Genomic DNA, 22,519 nt, shown 5'->3' with positions numbered 1-22,519 from the left:
CCCTAATTAATAAAGGTACTTAGCTGAAAAGAAAATTAATGAATGTAAATATAATATATATCCATAGTACGATTTACTTACATATTATCTGTACCCTGCTGAATAAACCAGCTTAAACCAGCCTAGGTTGGTTGGCTGGTTTAAGAGGGGTTTTGGCCATTTCCAGGCTGGTTTCCAGCTATTTACAGCCTGGTCTTAGCTGGTCAGGCTGGAAGATGACCAACTTGACCAGCTTAAACCAGGCTGGGCAAGGTGGTTTTAGCTGGTCATTTTCCAGCCTGATCTGCTAAGACCAGGCTGGAAAATGCTGGAAACTAGCCTGGAAATGGCCAAAGCCCCTCTAAAACCAGGCTGGTCAACAAGCCAAAACCAGCCAACCAGCTTAGGCTGGTTTAAGCTGGATATTTCAGCAGGAAGAAGGGCTCTTTTGATCATAAATGAAGTAATATTTCTGAAAAATTCAAATAACTCACATACATACACACAAATATGGCGACTTGAGTCCTGCATTACTATCTTACTTTTAAAAAGAATCACTGAATCATCTTCAACACTCATGCATGTATGGAAAGTCTATCTTAAACACAAGCATATGAATACATAGTAGACATGATGTCTATGTCTGCCTAAAATAAAGTAAGCCTTTAGGAGTAGGAAAAAAATCATCTTTTAACACAAAGCATTAACATAACTAATAATTCATAATCAAATACATACGTTTTTAACAGAGAATAAACCAGACAGTCTCAAGAGCCCAAGGACAAAGAAAAAGTATGCATTATCTTTATAAGTACATAAGGTTAGAGAAATTTAATTACAGAGGTCACTGATTTCAGATACTCTGAAGAAATGTATTGCTTCCAAAAACAGTCCTTTTGGGAATCTAGGGCACTCTGCTGGCTGACATAAACAAGTGGGAAAAAAGAAGACAAAAAAAGGACACTGCTGGGGTAAAAGCTGCATGTGGTCGGCTGGACTTGAGAAAATAAGTGACTTTGACAACCTTCCCACTTTGAACATTAAAATCGTGCTACAGTACATATTCAGCCTCCCTTCAGGTCTAAATGTATAACTATTCCCAACCTGCACAGTTTTCTCTTTAAACTACACCCTCACTAGTTTCTGTACAGAAAGCTAAAGTATTTCACTCCTGAAGGATTATATAGTCCTACATTATCCCTCTTGATCACAACAAGTGGAAGCGCTCCCTTAGGGAAGGGCCTACACCTGCTTCAAACTCCACTGTTTGATGAGCTTTGCTGTAATGAAGAGTCGGAGGAATTAGACAATTTGCATCCAACTCCCAGAATGCAGCTACATCACAAACGAATAAACTGAGAGCCCACAGAGTAAGGCAGGCTATGGCTACTTGGATTTAATGTATATAAATATGGGATGAGATGTTTTATGGACAGTATGCAACATGGTAGCAGTCTTCATGAATGTTTATGTTGGATATTTTCAGACAAATACATGCCGTGATATACATGGTTCACTGAGTCTCAGTGGTGACCTCTGATAAAGCAGGGACTAAGCCAAAGGAAAGTGAGGGAGTGGTTTTCAATTTTTCTTTTTCAATTTTTCAATCTTTTCAATCTTCAATGTTCTCAACTAGTAAAATAGTATGACTTTGGGGTCATTATGGGAACACAAATGCACAGGAGACTGATAAATTGTGTTGAACTTTGCACTAAAATATATTAGAAGTGTGTTAATTCATGCAAGAAAAATCAACGTTTAAACATGCTACATGCACCGGGTTCGAGTCCGGGGAAGAGCGGTTCTTGAAATCTGGTAAGACTAAAACAGAATCCAAGAAATAAAGCGAAGAGGTTCATAACAGGGTGAGAATGTGGTAAAATCCGAAAACGTGGTAAAAAAAAATATAAAATAAAATAAAAAATAAAAATGGAATGAGGGCTTTTCTTTTTCCGGACAGCATTTGTAAATTGTTGGGCGGGTCAATCTGTAAAATTGGTTGGGTTCGGGGAAGGAGGAGGGTGGGTCGGCCGGCCGATTGGCCGGTCGCCCAGTCAATCGTTCAGCCAGTCGCACAGACAGCGGCCTCTGGTGGGTTCACGCGAGAACAGCGCGGGCGCGAACAGCACTCGCGGGAGACGTCCGAGAAGTGAAAAAGGCGCACACAGCGGCCTCTCGCGGATTAGCAAAAACCAAAAGCTGCAAAAATACGTACCTCCCGGGATGTATTTCGCGGTCCCCAGAAACGTCCTCGGGACTACGTTTTCGGAATGAGCCTGGGTTGCAACCAACATGCTAGCAGCTAGCAAAAGGCAGCACATGACCAGCAAAGAACCATCTTAAACCAGCAGCCATCATAATTTGACAATACTGGTGCTCAATCATGGTTCAAATCCTCTTTTTTTTATTCTACAAATGGGTACCATTATGATTTTACCAAAAGCAAGACATGTTATGATACATTTTCAACAGAAATATTCCATCACTGTGTGTTTAATCAATCATGTTACCATTGTTAAAACCTGCTAACAGTGCGATAAACTATGCTAAAAACAAATAAAGCATCTTAGCAACATCAATCAATTTATCTATCTCTATTTAAACTTAGAGATCTATCTATCTATGCATCCATCCATCTTAAACTTAGATACAGTCTTTTTAAGTCTCCAAGTTAGGTTAAAAACACTGTTTATCCATCTATCCATCCATCCATCCATCCATTCATCCATCCATTCATCTATCTATCTATATTTTAAACTTAGACACTGAGTCTTTTTAAATCTCCAAGTTTGGCTAAAAACACCATCCATCCATCCATCCATCCATCCACCCATCCATCCATAAGTAAGACTGATACTTTGCCTCCCAACTAGAAAAAAATATCTCAATGTGATATTACTAAATTGATTTACATCATTTATTTGAGTTCTCCTGTCACTGTTTTTATGATTTCACTCATTAAAACCAGACAATTATGGAGTGATTTTGGGAACACAAAAGCCCAGGAGACTAATGTCCGATCAGTTGTGTTGATCTCAGTGAGTCAAACTCATGGTTCTGCTTTCTCATGAGGGGGTTACAGGAGAGAAGTCCAGCCTGACAGAAACAAATAGGACCCAATCAGTCCCAGCTCACAAGAACCAATCTATACCGCATTTCAAATTGCCAGCGAATTGCTTTTGGGGATCCCTTAGCGTGGTTCTAAATGCATCCCTTATTAGATAATCCTCCTGTACAGAAACACTCATCCGGGATTTTCAGTGGTCTGAGCAGGAGTCATTTATGACCTAACAGGACTAAAGGCACATTCTACAAATGTCTTCTATCAGGGTGCCTGTTTGAGATGTTTGTCATTGTGCGTGTGCATTAGTGTATGAACAGTTGATTCAATGAAAAACTTGTGTTGAGTTATGAAAGAAAATCAACATTAAAAGGCAAAGCCATTAGCCTCATACAGTGTGCTATCTTTGTGCATATTTGAATGGTAGGTTGAAACTATAAATGCATAAACAACATGCTTCGGGCTTTATAAATTCAGTGAAACATCTGAACATACTACAAATGAACAGACAAGTAAATACAAAGAACTCTTCTTGAATTTATGTGACTTGCACTCACCACAAAAAATAATTTCAAAAGGAATAAACATTAGTAATTTATTGTGTTCTCAAATGTAACATCATTTGATGATGACACCCCAGGTGCCTTCGCATAAAAAAGGAGATTACAGTTTTATTTTTTCACTGATATTTAGGCTACAGGCTGAATGACATTTCAAAAAACATTTGTTCACTTGTTATTTTACTTAACAGGGCAAAAACATTGTCGCAGATACAGCTTTTCATGAGCAACTTCACAGCCATTTAAAAGCAAGCAAATGTTGACATTATGTAAAATGGTAACCCTAAAAAAAACTGCAGAAAACAAAATGCACAATAAAAGAAAACAATGAACAAAAAAATGACCTGAAAGACTTCAGATTATTGAAATGACTGATTATTGTTTCAGAGATGCCACCAATTATGTTCAATTATTGCTGACAGCTCAACTATGTTGACTCAACCATGAGGGTTAGAAATAATTTTGATGCACAATTACACAAATTGCTTGAAACAAGTTTCAAAGAGATATCATCAAGCCATGAGTCTAACAGTGTTCTGACTGTCAAAAAGTTGTTAACAAATACTAACAAATGCTAATAAATGGTAGTTATTATTGCATGTATTTAATTGATTTGACATTTTAATGTTTCAATCTTTTCGGTGTGACTGAAAAACTAATCAAACCCATGTCAAGTGTTCACAAATACACTCAAAAATTCTAATAAAGGGAGAAAGGTATTCTTTATATATATATATATTTTTTTTTTTTTTTTTTTTTTTTTTTTACAGATTTCATGGTTGTTTTATATACCAAGTAATGCTACTTTATGTTAAATAACAAACAAGGAAAAACATAAAATAATTTAGAATAATATACATCAATATACATACTTTATGCCAGCGTGTCTATTCATTTATTAACATCGTATATTCATGAAAAAAAAAAAAAAAACATTTTTTACTAATGCTTAGCTTCTTAGACTTTACACACCTGAAACTTGTCTATAGCACTTGCTCACTGCTGCTCTTATAGTTGTGTAAATTGCTTCCTTGTCCTCATTTGTAAGTCGCTTTGGATAAAAGCGTCTGCTAAATGACTAAATGTAAATGTAATGTAAATGTAAAAATATTACATGTCTTCTTGGCTTTTTTATTATTAATAAAGTTCTCCATGGTGCTGTATACTGCAAAAAAAATATTTTTTTCATGATGATTCATTCTTAAACAAAAATCTTTTTTGAAATGAACTGAGCTTTTTTCGCTTAAAACAAGCTAAATAGTCTGTCAAATGGCAAAAGCAAAATAATCTTATGTCAAAACAAAAATATATATATTTTTCTTACCCAATTGGCAGATTATTTAGCTTGTTTTAAGGAAAAACTCAGTTAATTTTGATATATTATTTCTGAAAAAAGAAAATAGTTTTGCTTGTCTAGAAAATGCTTCATGATTTAAGAATTTTTAGATGTTTGGAAACAATAAACCATACAAAAAAGTAAGAAAAGCATTTTGTTTTTGCAGTGTAGTATCTTGAAGAAAATAAATGACATTTAGATTGGATCCTGACCATTTTTTTAAATAATATAAAAAATATTCAAATAATACAAGTTGAACAGAAAAGGTACAATTGCTACGTGCATTGACTATGATCTTTCATGTGAAGCTGCTTTGACACAATCTACATTGTAAAAGCACTATACAAATAAGGGTGAATTGAATTAATTTGAATTGAACTATTACATGTATTTTCCTTCTATTAACATTTTCCATATCCACCCAGAAAATCCACTCTCGTATACACAATCACAGATGGATGATATATTATTTTCTTTTTCCCCTATTAAATAAGAATTACAGGAATAATCAATATTGAATACATAGATAAAGCAACATTTAGGAAGAGGAAAAAATCTAAACATCTTAAACACGAGTGGCAAGGAACAAGATCGATCGATCGATCTATCCATCCATCCATCCATCCATCCATCCATCCATCCATCCATCCATCCATCCATCCATCCATCCATCTATCTATCTATCTATCTATCTATCAAACTTAAAGTCTCAAACTTCACCAATTGACGAAAGTGAAGAAACCTCGAGAGAAACCATGCTCAGATGTGCACGACAAATACCACTATTTAGCATGATGGTAGCCCCTCAAAATGATAAAACTAAAGTTATTAACATCAGCACATACTGTAGGACCAGATTTGTTAATAAATTTCTCCATCGCAAATCTGACACCTAGCGTTAAAACATTACTGTCAGTATTTACTAGTTTGTGCTGAAAGCCTGGACAATTATCTTCCTTACCTTGCTGAATATTCATTATTCATTTGTTAAAGTTTTCCAGTCAGACCCTATTTTATGGGAGGACAATGTATTGAATCACACAACGCAATTTGCTAATGTTTGTGCTCTTCAAATTACTGTACGAGTATTTGCACTATTATTTAATGCCTAAAAAGTATGTCTTAAATTTTGGCTGCAGTTGTTGCTGCCAGAAGGAGACACAACTAAGAGCGCATGGTATAACGGAGAGTATTTTTTTTCCACATGTATCAATTTATTTGGAATACCAGAGGAACACATCATCCGAACATATTGTTTGCCTAGCCATGCTATTTTAATTTGCTTCTTGAAAGACAACTTGGAGCAAACAACTAGGATAAGTCACGCCATACAAGGTCTACCAAACTTCTTTTAACCCTCCATTTTTGTCCTTCTGTTCTTTTCAATGTACTGTTGCTTAAACTGGGATTCACAATCTGCATTTTCACCTGCATTATCCGTGGTCCACAAGTCACTGATAAAAATAATTCAGATGTTACACTGGGGCGTGTGGGATGGTAGCCATGTCCTGTTCTGAAGTCTTTCACTTCTGATTGCAAAAGATTTTTGATGTTGTCTTGTGGTCACAAGACACAGAGCTTGTGTCTGTTTTGTGAATATGCCTACTCATTGGCAAACAAATATACATATTTGTTAAATGTGTTTACAATAGCATCCTTTATTAAATAATGACATTTTATAATCAAGTAGACATCATGAATAGCAATTATCTTAGCACTCCCACATATAAATCTCTAGCTTAAACCTTTAGAACACATTGATTAAGTAAATCTGTGGTAAAGTTTATCCACCCGTTTAAGTAGATGGTGATGATTTTATCGAGTTTTGTTATGCAATGTTAGGAGACCAGTTTTTAACTCATGATTCATTTAATGCAAAGTCAAGTTATAGATTTTCACTATGTATGCAGGCAGCATTTTACTGTTACCAAACTGAGAGTGTCATTTAAGTGAATATGCAAATCTGTACTGCACACTTTCCTTCCAATAACAAAGTAAACACAACAAAATTGATGGCGTTGAAAGCATCTTATCATAGTGATGTAGATGTTTGCACAAGCTCTGCAACTTAGCACTGCAGTCATGTCAGGTCACATAAAGCCGGTCATACATTAGATTGCTTTATGGTTAAAAAATGCCAGTGCCCCTTTTAGTTAGGACTAAAAGATAGTTAAGTGTGGTGCTATGGCCAAAAATACACTAAATGGGTAAAAATGATTGATTTTACTTTAATGCCAAATACCATTAGAATACAAAGAAAAAATCATGTTCCTTATGGAGCTTAAAATATGCCAAAACAATCTGAATTTGAATTGTGTTGACAATTGTACAATTGAAATTTAATAAAACTGAGAACTGCCATCTGAAATTTAAGACAACTGAATTTTTAAGGCAGATTTTTATAGATGTATTTTCAAATTTCAGACTTTTTGGTTCTGAATTCATAAACTGCAGATATCCAGTTTGTTAAAATACTATTTCAAGTTTTCAAGAAATAGGTAAAAATGTGTTTTTAGCTACATATAACCTAATGTAAAATTAACTCAAATGTTTTTAATAGATGCCTATGGCCACACATGAAGACAAACAGCACAATATTTCATGATCATGCTTTTATTGGTACTAGAATGCAACCTTCTTACCATTTGGTAAAATTAGCCACAAAAACATAAAGGGAACACACCAAAAAATAAATGACAGGATTTTAACTCTTTAACTGCTAAGTTCACACATGATGAGACTGATTTTGTGAAAATGAAAACACAAAAGACTTATTTTCAACATAAAAAGTAACTGTGGACTGGATTTTTTTAACCTTTTATCACATGTGAACGATTAGTAACAACATTGATTTTGATTCATTGTTAGATTTTAATGTTTTCTCCATAATTTAATGTAGGTGGCTGTTTTTGCTTTATTGTTTTTATTTACTCCTTGTAGTTCATTTAGAATCATATTTTGATTTTCTCAGACATATCAAGGTATGTGCATAAACGTCACTCTCACACCCTCACAGACACACATGCACACACTTTAATGTGTTGTTACACTCCATTTTAAAAAAAGTTGTTTTGTTTTGTTTTTTTGCACAGGCATCTAAAGGGTTGATGGTGTCAACTGATGATCAACAGTAAAAATTACTAATTTTACCTCATCCCAACTGGAAAAAACAACCAACAATCAAAAATGCATGATTATATGGTGTCATGGTTTTGTAATCCAAAAAATGTGGTTATAATGGAAGTCAATGGGGCAAAAACAGCCACCAACAGTAAATTAGGAAGGAAAAAAGAAAATTCATCAAAAACAACGCATCAAAAAGGCAATGTTTTTTTTCACATGTCCAAGACTTTGATCAAATGTAAAAAAAATTAAAAATTCAGCCCACAGTTACTTTTTATATTAAAAAAAATATTTTTTTTATTCTCACCAAATCAGTGACATAATTTGTGTATTTGGAAATTAAAGAAATAAAATGCTGTAATTTTCTAAGCAATTTAATAGTTTTGATCAGGACTGAGCTTGGATTAACAGACTTATGCAAAAAATATTTATCTGATTAATTTTTACAGCAGTTTAATCTAGAGTAGATGTTTTCATCCCTGACATAACAAAAGGGTAGTAAATTTGCACAGTGTATCATTGAGTTCTTAAAAAAAATAAGTTGTCACCAAAAATCATTCTGCTAAATCATTCTGTGAAACACAGAAAAAGTTAAGCCAAATTAAGACTCAAACTCACCCCAGAGTGGATGAAAACATCCCCAACAGTACATACGGGTTAAATTTTAGATGTTTAATACTTAAGTTAAGAAATTTGAATTAAGAAACTCTAATATTTTTCAATGGTATATAATATTCAGTTTTATTAAATAAAAATTATTAATAATTCAAATGAACACAAATCAAATTCAGATTGTTTTGGCATATTTTATGCTCCATAGTTCCTACTGTAAAAAATATAAAACTCAATCTTTGATTAGTAATGTGCATTGCTAAGCTGTTCATTTAGACATTTTTTTTTTGCGGTTATTTGATAGGACAGAAGAGAGCATTGACAGGAAAGCATAGGGAGCAGAGAGAGGGGAAGGATCGGCATAGGACCGCAAGGTGGAATCGAACTCGGATTTTTCAGATTTTCAAATAGTCAGATCTTGGCCAACTATTTTTCAATCCAAACATAACATACATCAATGGAAACCTTACATTTCAGCTTATCAGCATATTGTAGTTATGATTTATACAGATATTGTATAAATTTCAGTTTCCAAAAATTTATTGTTTTGACTGACTTTGAGGTCCAGAGTCACAAATTAATGCAAATTAAGTTGTAATATAATCTTAAATTTTTACTAGTTGAGGTGACTACAATATGTATAACAATATTTAACCACAAAAGCAGAGCATACTTTATCAAATAATGGTTTAGTCAAATAACATTTTTTATTTATTTATTTATTTTACAATCGACAATTGTTTGTTGTAGCCTTCCTGCAGCGTATACAAATCTCATTATAAGAGTAAGTCATGCTTAAAGCTGTTAAAATGTTCCCATGTGGTGAGTCATCAGCAACTCACACTCTCAACCTGTATGTCTGTGTATATTTAGGCAATGTCAACATTAAACCTACTGGCTTACTGGGTGGTGAGAGGGGTTCATTATCCTGACATTTTCCTGACATTGATGCTTCTCACTGTCTTTCCTACTAAACAAACCAAAACTTAGAGACCATGACTGAAAATGCTTCTCTTTTTTTTTTTTTTTTTTAATTTGCTTCTTTTCCAGATTTTTTTTTTTATTGCAAATGTAAAAAAAGAACAGCTGTAAACTGAATAAAACAATTAACAAGCATTTCACAATGCCCTTCGTTTCTCACTTGCTTCACTTTTAAGTCAGTTATTTCATTATGTTGATGTACTTCTAACAGAAATGAAATATTGAGTAGGGGCGAAGCTTTCTTTTTGTGCATCATTCCTTTATAAAATATTAGGAATAAGAATACTGGACTTTTATTTATATTTATATTACTTATATTACATTTTCTGGATCTGACAATCAAAATGTATTTCCCCTCCTGCTTGGTGACAATAGAAGAGGCCCAAGTAGGGTATTAAGCTACGGTCACACCGGGCTTTGTGTGTGCGAAATTCTGTCGTGCGGCGCTGCGAAAAGGGGCGGGATTAAACAAGATGATTAGACATTAAAAAAAACTAGCGATTGCTCCATGTTTTACATTTCTGCCCAGAGAGGTCGTGTTTTGATCCTCGATTGGTTTCATGCAGTAAAGTGATGCGATTTAGCAGGTTAGAGTTCACAAAGCTTGAACTTTGCACTGCAGCAACCTGCGAAACTTGACGCATGACCCTGCGTTTCCGGTCTGAAGCATTCGCGTGCATATGAATGGAAGTCTATGGGAAGAAAAGTGAAGTGTGACCGCAGCTTAACTCTGCAATACCTTTTGTTTCTATAAACTGTTTGAAGAAATTGACCTCTAACACACTAATTGTTGGTACTTCTAAAATTATTGCACACGTCAAGAAAAAAGATGAAATGCAAGCAGACTATGTTCAGATCCACTGCTTTTTATTACAATCCTTTTCTACCCCCTGTCCTTAAAGATGGCATAGCCAAACAGTGGTATGATAAAGGCATCCAAATTTTGATGAATCTTATGAGGACACGCATGTCGTTTGCGCAGCTACAACATAAACTTATATGTATACGTTACTTTATTTAACCAGATAAAAAAAAACATTGAGATCAAGATCTAATTTACAAGGGTGACCTGGCCAAGAGGTCCCCAACACACGACTTAATAATAACAATAACAATAAATAAAAAGTAAAAATAATACAAAAATACAATTTACTTACTCAGCTATACCACATTACAATATGTTTAAAACACAAACATTAAGAAATGGACTGTTGTTGTTTGTTATAAATGAAAGAGTGAAATGATTTAACTAGGATGAGCTCAGACATTGTAGTTCAGACTGAAGAGTATTCTAGGACGATGAGGTGGCATGACTAAAGGCTTGCTTCCCTATATTTCAGTTTGAACACGGGGAACAGATAAATCATGAGTTTCACTTGAATATACTGGCTTTTTTAACCTATGAAGAAGGGAACATATAGGTATAAAGGCGCCAGAGCCAGGAGAGCCTTGTAGACCAGAGTTAAATAGTGGGTGTACCTTCTTACATTCAGAGAAGGCCACTCAGCTTTGGCATACAGTTCACAATGGTGAGTTAGTCTACGTAAGCCTGTAACAAACCTCAGGGCACTATGATAAACAATTTAAAGGCTGAAGACATTTGGTTGAGGCACATTTACCCTTCCCCCTTTTTTTTTTTAAACCTACAAGTTAGACACTGTATTCAGATCAAGCAAGGTCGTTTATCTAAACTTTCTCGTTCACCTCTTGAGGCTTTTTTTGTCAGACTAAAAAGGTCCTAGGGGTCTCATCTCTTTTATTTATGCCAAGTTGTTACAGCTGTTAGCGAGTAATATTTGTGACATAAAATTTAAGTGGGAAAAAGACTTGGAGTCCTCATTCACAGACGACGTATGGGAAACAATACGTGAGAAAGCTCAGACTTTTTCTATCAATAAACTCATCCAATTCATTGTGATGCAAAGAGTTTACTATATTCCAAACTAGGTATAGTTTATTATACTTAGATTGAACTCTTTTAAAAGCCCCTCCATATGCTGGACTCTCCTACATATGCTGTGGTCTTGCCCTTAAGAATATTGGAAAGAGGTCTTAGAGATGTGTAGTACTAATGTGCCTAAAGAGCCTAGACTTACTCTTTTAGGAGATACTACACTTGATCAACAAAGAATTCATCAGAGATTTGTAGGACAAGCCCTATTAGAAGCCATAAAGTGTATAATATTGAGATGGAAAGATTTTAAACTATCTTCTATTTCCATGTAGATTAAAGAAGTGTCATCTTACATGCCTTTGGAAAAAGTTGCACTTTGTGTCAAGATTCGTTTGTCAAACACTAGGGCAACTTCATTTCTTACTTGGGTAGAATGCTGAGAGGTTCTTCTCTAAAGAAGTTGTTAGTCTACCCTGTTTAGAGCATCGTTATGGGCATTTTACATTATAACTAACGTGGTTCCAACTATAGATCTGCGACAGAGAAAATATGGGTTTTGGGAAACACTCGTCACTACATAGTTCATTTCCCAAACGATGCATCGTACTATGATAGTTCAGCCGCGAGTTACATTGTTGTTTGGGAAACGCACCCCAGATTGGCGAGTACTGATAGACTCAAAAATGTGATTATCGGCTGATACCGAACTTCAGCCGATCGATCGGAGCATCCCTACACCCTATATTTTAATTTCACAAACATTAAATGACAGAAAAACTCAAGCTGAATGAACTTAAGCTGATAAACCTGATGATCATGTTTTCTGTAATGATTTGAGAATCGCATCTTGTGTTTAACTGGAAACAAAATTAGCGCACTGTCTGTACAAAGTAAACAAGCTTAATTTGCTCATTTGATTAGTGACCTAGAAAGAGGGCAGAATCAGAAACTCCTATTCATGGCATTGTTAGCAGGGATTCAAAATCTGAAAAGCTCACTGCAGTGTGATCTAAGTAGTTGTCGCACATTGATTAATTAAACAAAAATCTCTGCTTGACACTGATGATATGAGAAAAATGCATGAGGTAAATGTTGCAATTCATGTTGAGAACAAAAAAGACTTCGCTGACAGTTTTTATAAATGGAAGTGTAGTTAGTATGTCTTCAATGTTCATGCATTCACAATTATAATACATTTAACTTGAGACAATTTTATAAAATGTCAAAATTTAATGGCTTTGTTTTTGTTCTTGCTGTCACAGCCCACATTTCCTGTTGATGTTTTACAGCCCGTGCTGAATATGGAAATGTTTTTGTTTTTTTTTCTTCTCCTCTTTTTTTCCTTGAATGCAATGCACAAACATTCATCACCCGGGTTCTGATTTCACATTCTCTTTGTATGTGTCTCTATGTGTGTGACATATTTAGTCTCTCTTGAGAGCTCTGCAATAGAGTCCAAATGGAAGAGATGGTTTGATAGCCCCTGGTGGGTGCAGAACTATGACTTCTCAGTATGGAGGAGAATATACTAGGACTTTTACGCAATATATTAAAGCGGTGCAACCCGGTAATGTATGCAGAGTCTGGTGCTAAATTATGCCAACGAGAATACTTATTATAGGTGTAGCCCATATTTTTTCACTGTTTCATAGTCGGCAGGAACAAATTATTAAAAGTGCCTGTCAAGAGTGTTGGAATTTTGTTTGTAGAAGTGACATCACAGACAAATCTCATTTCAAAGGCAAAATATGCTAATATAAATCAGGACATGAGACCAGTATCAATTACAGCAAACAGCGTACATAAAACTATACAATGGTATGGCTTGTTAAAACCAAAAGAAATGTAAAAACTAAATAAAAGGTTTGGCCGGTGAGCTCATGCATTTGAGTTCTGTAGTGGATAAAAACTGAAACATCTATGATAGGCATTTAAATTTGCTACATATGTTGATGGAATAAACTGTACAAGCAACAAAATACTAGACTTTGTTGTCTTAAAAAACTTGAAAGGCAAGGACCCAAAAATATGATGAACAATTGACCTTTTTAATACATAAAAACTACATATTTTCATTTAAATGGCAAACATTCTCTGGAGAAAACACTGATGAAGTGTGACATTACTAATTCCTGAATTTAAAAACTATTGTATACTTACGAATCTTGTACTGTATATACAGTAAAAATATTTTACAATAGAGGTTAGTTTATCTGCTTTAGTCGATATGAACATACTTCTATAGCTTTTATTAATCTTATAATGTCAAATATGTCTTATAAATTTTGTCTAAATGTCAGGAAAAACACACAATCTCAGAAATAATGACACAAAACTGTGAGGTACACATTTGTACTTTTTAGGTATTAATATTTACCTTCAAGGACCTGTTAGGAACAAAAATGTACATTTGCCTTCAAAAGATCCCAGCCCAGTGACAGATTTGGTACCTTGATAATGTAGACCTGTTTCTGTAGCTTGCTTTTTGAAGAATGGGCAGCTATAGAATTATGTCAAAATAACCTTCTTAACACAACCGATATATATATATATATATATATATATATATATATATATATATATATATATATATATATATATATATATATATATATATATATATATATATATATATATATATATATACATATATATATACATATACGTCTGCCAACGTATATTGTGAGCTACTGGGCAAACTGGTAACAGCAGAAAAGCCATCCACACAAAGCTAAGCGGTCAGCTGGTAGCGCGAAAAGAAACAGAAGCATTATACCACTCTGTATTGTTTAATTTACAGAAGAAATGCAGTCATATGAACTTTAGGTACATAATTTGCACTCTCCAGAAATGTAAAAGTTTTCACAATAAGCCTGTGTGGATCTTATCCATGCATTACATGTTAACTACCTAACTAGCCTAGTAACCTTAAGTACTTTCTGTCATTAATAACCAAATAAAAAATTTTGAAAAAGAAAAATCACTTACTGCTTTTTGGCTAAATAACTTTTCTGACTTCAAGACGTATTAATCAATATTTCATTTATTCAGACAAAAACAAAATGCAGTGTAATTTTACCATACATATGATTAAGCTCGGCAGCACGATGGCGCAGTGGGTAGCACAATCACCTCACAGCAAGAAGGTTGCTGGTTCGACCCCTGGCTGGGTCAGTTGGCTGGGTCGGTTTCCCCCACAGCCCAAAGACATGCACTATAGGTTAATTGAATCAACTAAATTGTCCGTAGTAAATGAGTGTGTATGTGGATGTGGATATGTGGATGTTTCCCAGTGATGGGTTGCAACTGGAAGGGCATCCACTGTGTAAAACATATGCTGGATAAGTTGGTGGTTCATTCTGCTGTGGAATAAAAAACCGTATAAATAAAATAAATAAATAAAGAGACTAATTCGAAAAGAAAAAGAATGAATGAACAGTAACTCAGTGACAGTTTCCAAACCCTTTATTCCTGTGTAAACTCAAGAACACCTGAGCTTAACCAGGGAGCCAACTCAGCAATATGTTCAGTTGAATAGTAGTCTAGTTACAAAATTAGCCTTTAGTCAACAAAAGTGACCATGAAAAAATACATTGTTAACTAAAATGTCATTTTAAGAGCAACCTTTTAAACTGAATGGACCACACAGATACTCCTATTCTACATTCATGTCATTGGTTGTGGTAGCAATACCATAGGGGACCACTCAAACAAACAAGCAAGCAATCTTAGGAACGTGACCAAGACAGAGTCAAAATATTAAAGCTTCCATGGATAAGCTCATCAGTACACATTACTCTGTGATAAGATCATGGCAATGTGCCATTAGTTGGTAGTACAAAAAGCATGCAGGAGCTTTTAAGAGGATACAAAAGAGGGCCTTGAAAATAATCAAGAGGAACTGAGTGCATCTCCCTGATTTGCAGGCTCAGAGAGAGAAAACCATTGTGGCACTGACAATAACAGAGATGATCCTCTTCACAGCCTCTCACAAACCAAAAATGACAGAAACAAACAACCTGGCTAGACAAGGGAAAATAGTTTTCACAACCCCTGGGTTTCAGAGAGTATCATGGTTTCAGTTTTTCATTTTCATTGTAAAAATCTATTTGTGTTTAATGTTATTTTAGTGTTAGTTATCTGAAACCATATACAAATGAATAACTATTAGCTATAACAAAATCTAATATAGATAATACCTAATATAGTCTAATACCACATAGAACAAAGCTAAAAATTGTTAACAAAATAAAAATAAAAAAATATAGCTATAATAATGAAAACAATTTTATAATAAAATGTATTTATTATTAAGTACTTGAATAAACACACACTTACTGTACTATAGTAACTACCATTTGTACCTATGCATAATCACACGTAAGTAACCCTAAACCTCGCACTTAATTTTAATATATTTTTTTATGTTTTTATGTGCTTTGATCAATATCAATAACATTTATCAATAGTGCTTCATTGTATTTTATCCAACCCAGGCTCATTATTGACATTGACCCATATATACAATCTCTGGAGTTCACCAAATATGTCCCAGGAGCTACGTTTTTTGCAGTTTTTGTTTTCGCAAATCCACCAGAGGCCTCGCGAGTGTCATTTGCGCCTGCTGTTCTCACGTAAATTCACTAGAGGCCACTGTCGACTAGGGATGTCCAGATCCGATTACATGATCGGAAATCGGGCCCAATCACGCAGTTTTAAACTCGATCGGAATTGGACGTTACCTCCCGATCAGGACTCGAATACATGTGTATATATATTCTCATTGTTTTAACATGAGACCTCTTTTTGGACTTCACACAAAACTGACCAGATCCCCCTTCCTACAATAGTACACCCCTTCCCCTTACTACTATAATAACTACCTTTTGTAACTATGCATAATCACACCTTACAGAACCCTAAACCTAACCCGGATTCTAAACCAAACCATATAGACGAATTATAACTGCAATCAATTAACATTATTCAGTAGATAAATTAAGCATTTAACTTGATTACACCTTAAAATGAAGTTCAACCAGGGGCGGACTTAGTAATTCAGGTACCCTAAGCAAGTATGGGGCCCTAGCACTGAAACTCAAAAAATTCTCTATAGTTATTTTTATTTATTTTTTTGGTCTCGGTAGATTCTTTATTTTTTGTAAATAAACTGCATGTTAACATTTGAATTTATTTTTAATTTTAAATATTTCCCAAATGATGTTTAACAGAGCAAGGAAATTTTCACAGTATGTAGCCTTATTTAGCCATATTTGTAATTAGATTTTAACATTTGTATGCGCAATACAGAAGGAACGTTCCACTAGGCTGTTCATGGGGGCCGCCGGTTTTGAAAAGAAGTAGTAATGGTAAAATCTTAATGGTTATAGACAGATTTTACAACATAAGATTAAAAAAATGATAAAAGAGCTATATGATTACTATAGGCTTCCTGGCAATGTTTGGGGCCCCCCAATTCCCTGGGGATCTAAGTGGCTGCTTACCTCGCTTATTGGCTAAGTCTGCCCCCGAGTCCAACCATACTATACACTGAGACAGTACTTTTTTTTAAACAATATGATCTCATGAAAAATATTCAAATCTGTAGAATCCATCCTGTGATCCATCCCTTAATTTCTTTTTTTTTTTTTTTTAGGAAAATGTTTTGGTTAAATTTAAATGTGGTATTACTCATTCACATTGAGTTTAAGACTATATTGTTGCTAAAATCATATATTTATTGCATTTTTAACAGTATCTACATTTTTTCTGTAAAATATATATTTTTTATTTTCTTCATGATATAACATATTTGTACATCAGCCCATTAAATTCAGTAATTTAAAGTTTTAAATGTTTTAAATAGTGAAAACAACTAAGCAAATGTAGCTGGTAACGTTTCACAGTAATATCTACAGTAAAATGAGAAAGAGAGCAAAAGGTGGCAGTTTTGTTTTTCTTCTGAGTGGGAAAAAGGAAAATCACTAAATGCTGCAGTGATTTCTGAAGTTGTTTTTCTCTGCTTTTCTGTGTTAATTTGGTCACAAAGCAGAAAAACATCTTCAGTGGTTACATTCAGACTGTGAATAGCATACTTACAGCCATCTCTGCAAATTAAGCCGAAACTAAAGTACCTTAACATCGACAAAATTACAGACATCAACTTGAATCTTAATGAAAACGAATGCATCTTAACAACCCTGTGAAGCTGCAGGTATATGCAACAGAAACAAAGCAAAGCCCAGCTAAATCATCCAGTATGATGAGTGATTGGCAAGTAGAATAAATCAGACTTGCTGCCCGAAAGAAAAGAGAGAGAGAAAAAATCTTTTTGATGTGTCCACCTGGGTGATCAATGTCTATGTGCTATAAGAAACTGCTTGACTTTCATCACAGGAGGATTGATCCTTCCTGTGTGCATGATCTGGGTCCCGAGTCGGGTTTCACAAAGTCATCTAAAGGGAACTTTAAATATATACAGACTCTAAAGGACTAAAAAGGGGGTTGATTTTTGTTGGCTTGAAACATAGCAGTGCATTCACAATTGACTTTAACGTCAAGTGCTTGTGACGCTCAAGACAGATGATGCTCTCAGATGAACTGAAGAATCTGAGGTTTCCACTTATACAGCCAAAGGTCTGTGACTTTAAAAGATCTCTAACCATAATTACATTAACCTCTGAACTGATTCAGAATTATGTAGAATTATTTTCCAGTTATCCTCTGTTTATGTTCAGAACCATTGGAAACCTGTAAATATTAGTTATAGGTAGGCCCACATGGAATCTGCGTGCACAGAAATCTACAGATTTCCACAGATTTTCAGCCCATTGAGTTTAGTTTATTTCATTTTTTAAATAATTTTAGTAATATTACTGACTAATATGAAAACGTTCATATGATTTACTTACAATGCTGTTTGTAAAGTAATTTCTGCCTATTAGTGTCTATTTTTCTTTTTTAAATATTTCCCAAATGATGTTTAACAGAGCAAGGAAATTTTCACAGTATGTCTGATAATATTTTTTTCTTCTGGAGAAAATCTTTTATTTAGACTAAAATAAAAGCAGTTTTAAAAATAAAAAATAAAAAAAGCATTTTAAGTTCAAAATGATTAAACCCCTTGTTCTACAGAACAAACCATGGTTATACAATAACTTGCCTATTTACTCTATCCTGCTTAGTCAACCTAATTAACCAGTTAAGCTTTTAAATATCACTAAGCTGTATAGAAGTGTCTTGAAAAATATCTAGTCAAAATGTATTTACTGTCATCATGGCAAAGATAAAATAAATCAGTTATTAGAAATGAGTTATTAAAACTATTATGTTTAGAAATGTGTTGAATAAATATTCTCTCTGTTAAACAGAAATTGGGGAAAAAATAAACAGGGGGGCTAATAATTCAGAATTCAACTGTATATTACATTCATTAGAGACTTGTTTTGTTTTCCAAATAAATGGATCTAATTGGATTTTCAATGTTCACTTTAATTAAAAGTTTTTAGTTACGATACACCCCAAATCATTCAACATAAATCTGCAGATTTTTTACAATATTCTGCGCAGAAATAGTAAAAAATGTCTGGCCCTAGTTTTTAGTTTAATTTAATTTAATTTAATTTATTTTTTTATTTTAATATAGGCAAATTTTTCAACTCCCCTAGAGTTCAATTTCATCATCGCTGAATTTACTTAATCTTCAGGTCTTGTGGAAAGACTTTTAGCTTGGCTTATTTTAGCTTAGCATAAATCATTGAACCAGAGAAGACAATTAGCGTTCCAGCAAAAAATAATAATAATAATAATTTTATTTAATTTAATACCTATAATGTTTTAATTTATTTTAGTAAAGTCAAATGATTAATCGTAACTAATCGCATCCAAAATAAAACTTTACATATTTGTATGCATTTGTTCATATATTTACATAATGTATGCGTTCTCATTGTGTATAAGTGCTATGTGTAAATAAATAAATATAAAATATATTTAATACAAAACAAAACAAAAAAATTATATTTACTTTTTACAACACAAATTTATTTATTCATTTACTTTTATTTTTATTTTTTATTTATCTAAGCCAGATGCTATTGGTCTAATCCGATTCAATGATTTATGCTAAGCTAAAATAAGTTCTCCTTCCAGACCTGAAGATCGGCTGAATGGATTCAAAAATAGCTCTTTCCATCCACCTATTTTATGTGCATTTTAGAGATTGATGGTGGTTAATGGAAATGGCAAGATGCGCATCAGTTTAGAAAATGTGCATAAAAAAAAGTATGTGCCTTACTGAGTAGGGTAAACTTTTTATTCAGTAAGAAAAGATGTGCATAAACTACGATGGAAACACTTTTACTTAACAAATAACAGTATGCCATAACTGTTTTAGTATTAGTGTTATTATTTTATGAATTACCTTCAGAACTGTCAAGAGCGTCTGTGCTCCGCGTCTGATGCCTTCGAATGCCACCACGGCATTCCTTGTGTGTTGGCATTGTCTTCTGAGGCCCAAGTCATTTATTAAATGAGGAAAAGATTCATGCATATTCTCCTACCTCAATAAGTGGAGTTTCATAAACTAATTTCGAGAGGAGCACGTCATATGATTGAGCACGTCTGGCCACTCATCTGTAATCAGTAATAATCTAATCAGAGTGATCCCAGTCTACTATAAATGGATCATTTTCTCCCTACTGTTTCTATCTTCGTTTGGAAGAATCCCCCCTTCCACCCCATCTCCTCCTTTTCCTCCCTTTTCTATAGGGGGAGCTCTCGAGACCTACCTGATCTCGGATCTCCTGATATGCTTATCGACCGGGCGGGAGCCCTGGGCTCAAATATCTCTGAGCTCAGGGTTCTCTCCGGGACAGCATGCCAAACCTGCTTTATACGCCAAGCATATCTAAGTGGGAACTCTTGAAATAACGTTTTTACTCTTGATTTTTGATGCCTGTTAATGTGATTTTGTTTACTTTGACTCTTTGGATGGAAATGCTGCTTTATTTACACGTCTTTTATGCGATATTCCAGTTTTGTGCATATATTTAATTCACATCTTTAGATGGAAACATAGCTAATGATAAAACTCAACTCTGGGTAACTTGAGCCAAACAAAGTAGTGTATTTCTTTAAAGGAACATATAAGGAACATTATCCTTCTCTTCACATGTTTCTGTTTTAATGTATGGAGAGCATAAATGTCAACACTTTAGATACATATATTTTATGTGCCAATGTGCTTTGCATATGAACACAGAAAATAAAAATTAGCATTCTGTATGTATTTTATTTGGAACGACGATCACCTGAAGGAATGAAGTCTTCTTTATATTGAGTCTGCATATTTATTACACTACTTTCATCTTCTGTAGTCAATTTAAAAACTAACTACGACCGATGCCATACGATTTATTTTAATTTTGTGCTATTGTCCCTGATGCAATTTAGGATTGGGATTTTGTGTGACATGTTTGAAAAGTGCACAAATGCCTTTTCAGACAGCCAATTAATTTTTGATTTCAGTAGGGCAAACTTTTGGCTTAGACCCAAGCATGACTTTGTCCATAATTAACTCAGCCCTAAGCATGAACAGGGTTGTTCTGAATGTGGAATTTAAGCAGCCTTGCTTTTTCCAGGCTCCCTTTGATTGTTTGGCAAAGGGGTTCTCAGAAAATACAGTTTTGTATTGTTAAACTGGGATTTGCTTGAAGTCTAGCATAATGCAGAAGAATGTGTAACACTTCAGGATGGAGAGCTGTTGGAGTCCTGGTTTATGTTATATATTTTTTAAAGAGAAAGTTCACCCAAGAATGAAAATGTCCTCATCATTTACTCACATTTACTTACATTTACTCAAGTGACTTTAAATGTTTAAGCATTTCTTTCTCCTGTTGAAAAAATAGAATGGTGGAAATAAAGGACTCCTTGATATCCATAGTAGGAACAAAAATACTATGGATGTCAATAGCTGCTTTTTTCAACATTCTTCAGTATATTTTCCCTTGTGCTCAGCAGAAGAAAGAAACTCAAACAGGGTTGGAACAAGTGTAGGATGAGTAAACCATAGCAGAATTTTCATTTTTTGGGTGAACTATCCCTTTAAAACATCACCTTTGATGAAGGTTTTTAAATAGACCAGGCTTGTAAGTCAATTGTAAGCCACTTGACCTTTAAGGCTGTTAACATTGCTTTTAAAAGAATAATCTCTGTATTTAAGATATGTTCTTCTTCACACACTGATCCGATTTTGGTAAAAGAAACCAAAAGGATTAAAGGTATAAAGACCCTGATGGTATCAGGCATTTATCACTGCCAAAGGCCTTGTTGTTTGCTTTCATGGACGCATTCAAAGGATTACATAATCGTCCTTACTCTCAGTATAAAACAGAAATCGGGATTGTGGTAACACTTTATATTAACGGACCCTATTAGATATTCTGTTGACCCTTAGTAACTTTGCAAGTAAATATGAACTAGCAGTAATTAGAGTATTAGTAAAGTATATCTGTTTAATATCAACTACAGTGGGAAAAAAATGATTTCTACAAAATTGTTGCAAACAATTTATATGGGTTGGATTTTATCAAACAAATTAAATTTAGTAACTTAATTTTTTTGTTTCAATTCAACCTAAATAAATTGTTTACAAGCACTTAACTTAAAAAATATTCATCTTTAAAATTTTTTTGTGTAATTTGCAAAAAAATCAATCAATCAATCAATCAATCAACCAACCAACCAACCAACCAACCAACCAACCAACCAACCAATCAAATTTAAAAATCTATTAATTTGACTAACTCTAAATATCCTAAAATATTCGCAGCAAAGTTCTTAGTTCTTTGGGGATAAATCTTTATCAGCAGTGTTCTGTTAGCAAACATCTTAATACCACTGATGCTGAAGTGGTATTAAAATGAATATGTAAATATTGTAAAAATGTACTGTACCTTTTTTTTTCATTAACA

This window comes from Danio aesculapii, chromosome 6 (genome assembly GCF_903798145.1).
Source record: "Danio aesculapii chromosome 6, fDanAes4.1, whole genome shotgun sequence".
Classification (NCBI taxonomy): domain Eukaryota; kingdom Metazoa; phylum Chordata; class Actinopteri; order Cypriniformes; family Danionidae; genus Danio; species Danio aesculapii.
The sequence above is the reverse complement of the archived record's forward strand: the minus strand, read 5'-3'. Positions refer to the sequence as shown.